The following is a 10,071-nucleotide window of genomic DNA, read 5'->3' on the forward strand; positions in this document are numbered from 1 at the left end:
TCTTTTTCCAATAAATCCAATGTCTGTATTTCTTCCGGGACAGCTATTTTTTCCTCCGTGTGGAGTTTTTTTTTTTGTTTTTGCTTCTTACCTGTTTTCCTCCCTTAGTTTAATTTTTTCTTCTTCTAATTTTTTGTTGAAAAATTATATAAAATTTTTAAAAATTGGACATATATTATATAATATAACAACTCTAGAAATCAGTCTTCCAACTCCCCAAATTTGTGGTGATTTTTCTGGTTATTGTTGCTATTCCTTTTTTTAGTGATTTCTTTGGACAAATTTTACAAAATCTGTATTCTTTGTTGTGTGTGGCCACACACACACACTTTGTTGCATGTGCTCTCTTTTCTGTAGTTTAGTGGTCAGGTTATGATTGGAATTCTTAAATGGGTAGAACCATTAATTCTCCAAATCTTTGTTGAAGGAATCTGTGTGTATGTTGGGACACTCATTCAACATCAGCCAGACAGTTAACAACTCTTCCTTAACTTCACTTTCTCCTTTTGTAGAACCTCAAAGTCAATGAAAGGTTATAGCTTAAGACTTTCTCTTGTCTTCCCTGAGCATATGTATACCTTTACAGATTCTATGGGCTTCTCATGTTCTAGCTTTTTCTTTTAAGTTTTTGGCTAGCCTGTTCTTTGCCTGTACTGTTATCCATAGCCCAGGCAGCTGCAAAATTAGTCAATTTTTTTCTTGCTCTTTTACACAAATATCTCCAGTGAAAAGGCTCCTTTTTTTTTTTTTTTTTTGCACTGGGAAGCCATGAATCAGTTCATATTCATAGTGCCTTGTAATTGAGGTCTTCCAAGAAATCATTAAAAAAGTCAATTCATGACAATTCTCTGAGAATGTGGCTTTGAAATAGCTCCAACCTTGATCTTCTGTCTCAGGTGACTACCATCCTTCTTGTTATCACAATGATAGCAGTCTGTTACTGGTTTTCAAGTCTACCATGAAACTGAAAAGGGGACATGAAAAGAAGGAAAAGTAAAACACCACAAAACTTACAGTTTTTACCAAGATTTAGCTATTTAAAAAAATACTTATAGGACTGCTGCAATCCTTTCGTTAATTTCCAGAGTTCTGAAACATTTTATTCTGACAATTTTTGCCAGTACACCCATTGCCTCTATGGAAGAGAGAATTTCCAGAAGGCTGTACTCCTTCACTCAGGAAGTGCCAGCCTCTACTATGATTTTAGAGTATTCTTTTAAACTAATTTTGTTTCTTCCACCCACAATCAATGTATAACCAAATCTTGTTAGCATTTTTCCAACAAATATGCAGAATATAACTGCTTACCATGATTCTGTGCAATCATCTTGGGCTAAGCCACTATCATACCTCATCTTGATTAGTAGTATATTCTTTCAAAAGTTCTGAGTCAGCTATTGTGTCCCTAAAGAACCCAAACAAGCAGCTAGAGTGACTCCTTTGAAATGTACATCACCATGTCATTTCCCTGCTTAAAATACCCTGTTTCCTGTCTCACTTAGAGTAGAACTTAAGATCTTAAAATGCCTAAAAATCCTTACACGATCTGACACCTAGCTTCCTTTCTGCTTTCTCAGTACTTCCTGTTTTCTCACCTTACTTCAGCTGCACTGGCCCTTTGCTATTTCTCAAGCATGCTATGTAGACTTGTGTGATTCTACCTCAGGACTTTTACATTCTTTTTCTTTATCTATGCACAGGTCTTAATCATTTACAAACAAACTTCACTGGAGATATATCCCTTGATTTTCTTATATAAACAATAGACCTCCTGCTCCATTGGTAGTCTTTTTCCTCTTAACCTGTGTTATTATTCTGCACAGCACTCACTATCTGACATATTATTTTCCTTTATTTTTATTATTACTAGTTTTATTTATCTACCCTAGAATGTAAGTGACATGAGGATCTGATATTATACATTTTATTTCTCACAGTATCTCCAGTCCTTAGAGAAGTGCCTGGAAGAGTGAGTATGTTATAAACATTTTCTTAAATAAATGAATGGACCAGAGTTGTAGGCAGTAAATTAAGGGGAAGAGACCTAGAGTTACAATGACATTAATAATTTTCTATTTCTGAAATAAAATAATAAACTGTTTAAATATATTTTGTAATTTTTCAGCATTAACTGATTTATTTAGAGGGTTAGATTAATTGCAACTGTGTTCTCATTTAATAGAATCCAGATAAATAGAAGAGACAACAATTAATTCAGGATGATTCCCCCCTTCCTATTCAGAATCCAACTATGAAAAGAGGAAGAAAAAGTAGACCCATCTCTTTGTTTCTCTTCACAAACACAAAATTGGTGAGGACATCTTTGCCTGACTCAGCTTCTGCCTGAACAGTCTCCATCTGTTCGACACCATGTGGTACTTGTGCATATGACAATCAGTCATTCTGCTGTTTGCAAGGAGAGACAATGAAAAGATTAATAAAATTCCTTTTACTCTGATGAGAAACACAACAGCTCAGTGATCTCACACACGCATTCTGGAAATTACTGTGCTACAGAAAACCGTTAAACTCATTTCTGGGCTGAGTGGAATATTAAAAAAACAATTTGACAGAGCAAGTATAATGAACAATGTACATGACAATCCCCTCTAGTCTACATTTTCTTGCCCAGGTTAATGAGACACATTGGGAAAAATCTACACAAGATCCTCAGAAGAAGATGTTTCTTTTGTGTTAAAACCCAAAGGCAAGTTAAGGTCGAGTGGTTGAGATCGACCTTAGAGATCAGAGCAAGAGGCCATCCATATTGGAAATCAACATTGCCACAAAGTTTTCTTTCCCTAAGATCTCCTAAAGTTTTCTGGAAGAAAAGAAAAGTTCAGGGAAACTCCAAGTTTATCTGCAGGATGATTTTAACCAGGTTTTCCCAAGCACCAGTTTGGAATTTAGTAATTGATCTTAAAGCCTGGTGGGAACTTTATTCTCAGTTCCCGCTTCACTCATGGTCACCTTCTCTTAATTTTTGTTAAGTTCTCAGGAAATAACTAATTATTATAATCACTAAAGTTGGAAATTCTGGGTTATAATTTCTTTATAACTTTTTTCCTTATTAAATATGTGATACATATTCTTTGGCAGATGACTTGAAAAATATAAACAAATAATACATCTAAATTCCTACAATCTAGTCATGCACTATTAATATTTGGTAGTATATTCTTCTTGAAAGATATATTTTAAAAATTTTATTTGTGTGTACAATATACATAGATACAATATATTTATACATTTATGTATGTTGATATATATACATATAGATAGATATGTATGTATATTTATATATATGATATATATATAAAGTAGTTATAATATTTTGACAGGGAACTGAGGAATACCCAATGCTGTTAACAATTATTTTACCTATTTTTCATATTCCAGGGAAATTATATAACCCAGAGGACAAAGATTTGATTACTAGTTGGAACTTTAATGTGGAAGCATGCTAAATTAGAAATGTGTGTACCAAGAAGGACATCTTTTGCTCAGGTTAGGTAAACCTTATTCTTGTCTCACCTTTTCTTACTAAGGGAGGACGGTCAATGAGGCAACTTCCTTCCAAGCAAGAAAAGATGGTAAATCCTTTCTTACAACCACCCTGTGCAAGGGAAAATTAGAGAGGTGCAGGTTATCTTATTAAATGTGGCAGATTGAGACATATTGTACCTCAACTCCTTTCCAAAAACCACACTAACATGATAATACTTTTAAAATAACACAAAATCAAAGGAATAAAGAGAATGTGAAATAAAGCTGAGCAAAATATGTCTATACATACAATTTTGGAAGGTGGAAATTAAATAGGAAGTGACATCCAAGTTGACAGACAAAGGAAAGTGAAACTTTAGCCTGACTGAGAAGAAGCCAAGGAGAAGCTAATTGATTCATGCCTAACAGTTTTAGAAAAGCTTAGAAATGAGAGCCAGTGAATATCTAAGTAGAGAAAGGTATGGATTTAGGCAAGATAAATGAGGACTGGTTGAAGGTTTTTTTTTTTTTTTCTTTACTTATTTGTTTGTTGTATAAAGATTTTTCAGTCCTCCTACTTTCCTCAAACCCAGCAGAAGATTGGAGTTTAAACTTTGGAGAGGCTGAATTAGAGGGACTCTGTACTCAGAGGTGCTAGGCACAACTGAGAGTAGTAGTAATATACCTGAGAACCGAGATGAAGTAAAAATATTTGTACAATGAATTGGGAAACTTATATTCATTTGGCCTGTGTGATTCACATAAAGTCGGCACAAGTTAAGTTAAGCTTAAGGCACAGCAGAGCAGTACATTTTTCAAAAGCAATGCTGATGGTCAGAATTTAGTAAAATTTAGAATTTTCCTTCAAAAATATGAAAGTTATTTTCAACTAGAATCTTATTCCCTATAAACAAGTAAACCTAAACTTTTTCACACAAGCAACATCCAAAAGAAATTTACCTCTCACATATTTTCTCAGAAAGCTACTCAAGTATATGCTTCAGCAAAACAAGGGCTGTAGGCTGACAGGACTCCAGTTGAGATTGGAACAAAGGACAAGGGATCATTAAAAGAAACATTCATGAAAAGCAAGTGAAGAAAACAAGAAAAGTAAAACTTTTAAGATAGCTGCTCTGTACACATATGATGAGTGGATACTTACACTTACGTAGGAGTGTTTGGAGATGAGATAATTACATCTATGTAGAAAAATAAGCAAGCAAGCAAACAAAAAGACACAATTATGAACACCAGAGAAAAAAAATTTACAGAAATATGATTAGATATGAATTGTGATTCAACTGTGAATAATTGTATACTCATAACAACATATATTAAATATTGGTTTACTCAAAAAAGTTTTACATAAATAAACTGAAAGGATGCTAGGGAAGGTAATGATTTCTTTGTGGGTAGCATGTAAAAAATTAAATTCTGTCATCCATATAAAAATTCAATACGATGTGCCAATTCTCAAATAGCAGTATGAGTTATTACTGAGAAATATGACAGTAAATATCACAAGACACAGTTAAACGATGTTAATAGACTTTCTCTCAGGGAACAAGAAACCAGATTAGGGAAATGGGTTTTAGATGCCTGCTGTTTTGATGTAGAGGTGATGGTGGTTGTACCTGTGACAAGCCCAGTTTACAAAAGAGAGAAAGAAGGAGAGAAGGAGAGAGAGAGAGGTAAAGAAGAAAAGGAGAGAGAAGAAAAGGGGAGAAGCAAGGAAAAGTGAGCCAAAGAGATAGGGTAGGCTTTGTTCCAAGAGGGCAGTCCTGGTCCTACTTGCCTTCAAAGATTTGTGACTAAAAGTATGACAGAGGTACAACCTACTCCCAAGAGGGAAAGTTATGAATCTTATTCACATCTTTTTTTTTTTTCCTTAAATAAGAACATCCCGGAAAATAAACAACCTGATATATATTCAGACTTTTGTCTTTGCTCAATAATTCATGATATTGTGTTCATAGAACAGAGTGTGACATGAATAAACATTAACAGCAAATACACAAAAATGAATTTATATCTGAATTGCAGATAATCATTATATATGTATTCACCATGAATCTCAGTCTTGACTGAACATTAAAATCACTTAGGGTGTTTTTTAAAATCCAAGGCTGGTTCCCAAAACACTCTCTGGGGACAAGGTCTAGGCATCAGTAGTTTTAAAACTCTCCAGGCAATTTTAATTTGCAGGCAAATTGAAATTATGACTGTTTCATGTGGTCCTCAGACTAGAAGTATTGGCATCATCTAGGTACTTCTATTAAATGTAAAATCTCAGAACCTACCTCCAGACCTACAGAAGGAACAGTTTTGGGTGTAGGTAGCAGCAATCTGAGTTTTAATAAGACTTTCAGGTGATTCTGAAGCACACTATAGTTTGAAAAACTTTGCTTTAGGGTCTTACTTTATACAAGGTAGCTAATGGACCTACTGGGTTGACCAAAAACTGCCTTCGGTTTTTAAGTAAAAGTAAAAGACACATTTTTCATTTTCACCAATAACTTTATTGAACAATGTATTCACCCTTTTGTTCCACTACCCTCTGCCATTTTTCAGGCAACTTCATAATTCCACATTCCTAAAACTTTTTATCTTTTTGAGCAAAGAACTGTTCCAGGTGTCTTTTACAGTTTTCCAGGGAATTGAAATTTTTTCCATTAAGAGAATTTTGTAAAGACGTAAATAAATGTAAATCCAAGGGTGCAATGTCTGGCGAATACAGCAGATGAATCAGAACTTCCCAGCCAAGCTGTAACAGTTTTTGCCTGGTCATCAAAGAAACATTCAGTCTTGTGTTATACTGGTGGAAGATGCATTTTCTTTTGACTAATTCCGGATGCTTTTTGTCGAGTGCTGCTTTCAGTTGGTCTAATTGGGAGCAGTATTTGTTGGAATTTATCGTTTAGTTTTCCAGAAGGAGCTCATAATAGAGGACTCCCTTCCAATCCCACCATATACACAAAATCACCTTCTTTGGATAAAGACCGGCCTTTAGTGTGGTTGGTGGTGGTTCATTTTGCTTGCCCCACAATCTCTTCCATCCCACATTATTGTACCAGTATCCACTTTTTACCACCTGTCACAATTTGTTTTAAAAATTGAACGTTTTCATTACGTTTAAATAGAGAATTACATGTGGAAACAAGGTCAAGAAGGCTTTTTTCGCTTAGCTTATGTGGAACACAAACATCAAAGTGAGGAACATAACCAAAGTAGAGCAAATGATTTTCAACGCTTGATTTGTATCTTCTGAGTACGTGTGCTATCTCCCACATGGTATAACATTGATTGTTTCCAATTAATGTCTCGATTTGATCGCTATCAACTTCAACTGGTCTATCTGATGGTGGAGCATTGTCAGCGAGAAATCTTCAGCAGGAAACTTCACAAACCGCCTTTGAAATGTTTGATCTGTCACAATACCTTCTCCATACACTGCACAAATCTATTTTTGCGTTTTGGTTGCGTTTTTACCTTTCTTGAAATAATAAAGCATAATATGCCAAAAATGTTGCTTTTTCTTCCATCTTCAGTATTAAAATGGCTACACAAAAATTCACCAATCTTGATAAGCCTTTTTTTAAATGCTCGCTGATATGACAGCTGTCACATAAATTCTAATAAAATTATTTCGAATGAAGTTAAAGACAACTAAGTGCTGCTAGAGCCATCTTACAGAAAAACCCAAAAGAAATTTTTTGGCCAACCCAATACAACTAAGCATACCAACTATCCCAGTTTACCAGGATAGTCTTAGTTTGATATTTAAAGCCCCATGTGCTAGATAAACCAGAATGACTGGCTACCCTAAGCAGCATTGTTACTTGAAATTTTCTTGTAAATAAAAAGTGTCAGGGCCTCTCCTAGACAGCCTAAGTTCAAATTTGCATTTTAAGGAGAGATCTAGATGACTTGCATGTGCTTGACAATCTGAGAAGCACTGCTCTTAGACAGTAATGGTTTTCAAGCCTAAAGCACATTAGAATCACCTGGGTGTCTTTTTAAAAACAATGGTACCCAGACTTTACCCACAATTGAATCAGAGTTTCTGGGCTTGAGCTCCAGGCCTCTATGAAACTATGATTGAGCACAGCTACAAATTTCTTGTTTTGTTTTGTTTTTGTTTGTTTATAAATATTTGAAATTTTATTAAAAATATCACAACCAGGAACATTGTTACAGTTAGAGGCCTTCTTGGTTCTCTACAATGATACTGAGCATGTTTGTAAGGGGTTCCCATTGTTTGGTCTTAAACAACCATCTTTCAAAGAAGGAAAAAAAAAAACTTGGCACACTACCATTTAACTTGTTTGTTTCTTCACAAATGGTGAAAATACTAAAGTACAGACAAGGAATAATCATAATGTTGTGGCCAACATTATAAATATGGAATTATAAATTTAAACATTTGTGCAGGGAGCTCATCTTGGTGCTCTGTGGTGACCTAGATGGATGGGATAGGGGGGCGTTAGGGACGTCCAAGAGGTAGAGGATATATGTATATATATAGGTGATTCACTTTGTTGTACAACAGAAACTAACACAACATTGTAAAGCAACTATACTCCAATAAAAAAATAAATAAATAAAATATAAAAAGTAAATAAATCTGGTAGTCAGTGCAGCTCCGTGGGGTCTCTGCATCTAGTAGGGTCAGTCTCTGCATTCCTGACAGTGCTCACTTTTATCCATTTTCCCATGTCCTTCACTCCTGCCTCTTATTCCTCCCATCTGTTCCATCAAAGGTCCAGTGGGTCCCCCAGGCCACCTTGTCTTCCTCCACCAAAGCCACCCTTTGTCCATGCCCTGGCCACCACAGAAGCCACCTCTGTCTCCACCACAGCCACCTCTGAACATTCCACTAGAACCACTATGGTCCATGAGGCCACCTCATCCTCCCAGCATGCTACCAGGGCCACCTCTGCCACGGTCACTGCCCGGGGGCGGGAAAGGTGGTGGGAGAAAGCCTTCAGGCTTTGGGACCTTACACTGGTTTCACTCTGTTCTCCAGGTGAAGTTCTGCTTTGCACACCCCTGATTGGGGCACTGCCAGTCTCCAGCTTGGTGCTAGACCTTTCCTCCTCCAGACAGGTCTCCTTGGGAACTGCGGGGCCCTCTTAGTGGGAAGCCTCCTCTGTCTCCTCCTCGGCCTCCAATGTAACCCATGGGTCCTCCAGGAACTCCTGGGCCCCTTGGACCTCCTTGGAGAAGTGGCGCCATCCCTCTGTCTTCACAGGGTGACATTCCTCCCTGCATGCTGTTCATTGGAGACTTCTTCCAAGCCAGAGAAATTTTAAGTTTGCTCCCTTGAAAATCCTTCCCATCAAATCACTTGACAGCAGTATTGGCAGTTGGCGGGTCTTCAAAGGACACTGTAGCATCACCTTTGCGCTTTCCTGTTTCCTTGTCAAAGTATATATGCCTCATGGGTTATCCAGTCCTCTTGTTCATCTTAACATCTCCACACTGCTTAAAGAAGTCTGCCAGATCATCTAGAGTCACACTGTCATTTAATACCTGCACATAAATTACACTGTTGTCAGTCTTCATCTGGATCTGCAGTTGGGCCTAAATCAAGATCTGATCCTTCATCTATGGGTCCACCAGGCTTATTGAAGCCACCTTGCTCTTCAGTGCCCATTCCACCACGTCCTCCCCACCCACCTGTGCTCATGCCTCCAGGATCAAATCCCCCTCTTCCGCTGCCTTGGTTATCAGGGCCACTCATGCTCTGGTTCTCTCCTGGATTTAGGTTTCAAAGAATTATCAGTGTTCTCTGGTTACAACAACTGAAAAATCTCAACAAAAATCATAGTGAAAAATCAAAATTGTTGTCCAGACTAGGATAAATATCTAAAGATTCACCATGTCTTTAGGCTAAAATAGATCTTGAACAGTATTATGCTTTTACTTGTTAAGATATGCATTACTGTGCTTTACCTGCACTAAGTAACCACTTTGAAACACATTGTTTTGGGGGTATTATTAAGAAGTAAATATATAAACAAAAAATCTCCATGGAATATATTAAGCTTTAGCTGTAAATTAGCTGTTTTGAGCACTTAATTAAAATACTATGTCATTCTTTTCTTAAGTAGAGTGATTTTCCTATAAGAGAGTTTAAGATATCAAGAACATGAATTTGCAATCACTCGGCTTAATCAAGCCTGAGTACCCCCATTGCCTACTAATCTATCAGAAACTGTTGTGGTCATACATTGTTCATTCAGGTGTGATGCTGAAATGACTCATACTGGCAGAAAGCTCAGGTTCATTAGGTAAAAATCAAACTTGATCTTGCATTGTAAGGCAGTCTTCTAACATGCATTTAAGAAACAATAGTGTAGCTCTTTGTGGTTGCAACCACTTCTATTATTTTCTCCTAAGATATTGTGCATATGCTCTTTTGAGTTAATCAAATGTGTTACAATCACACTTTATCTTACCAACACAACTTGTTTTGAGTACTAAAAAATTCCTCCTGACCCAGCTAAAGAAGAACATGAGATAGAATTTTATTCTTAGAGAATGAGAATGAATTTTTTAATTATCCATAAGTTCCTACCCATA

General features: G+C 36.5%; 1 pseudogene across 1 annotated transcript; it reads right to left on the reverse strand.

Annotated features, from left to right (window-relative positions):
* Positions 1-734: 734 nt before the first annotated feature.
* On the reverse strand, positions 735-9,837 carry LOC309636650 (RNA-binding protein EWS pseudogene; annotated as a pseudogene). Its single transcript has one exon. The product of its transcript is annotated as an RNA-binding protein EWS pseudogene (transcript).
* Positions 9,838-10,071: the final 234 nt, after the last annotated feature.

This window comes from Balaenoptera physalus (assembly GCF_965194825.1).
Source record: "Balaenoptera physalus genome assembly, chromosome: 10".
In the NCBI taxonomy this organism is placed as follows: domain Eukaryota; kingdom Metazoa; phylum Chordata; class Mammalia; order Artiodactyla; family Balaenopteridae; genus Balaenoptera; species Balaenoptera physalus.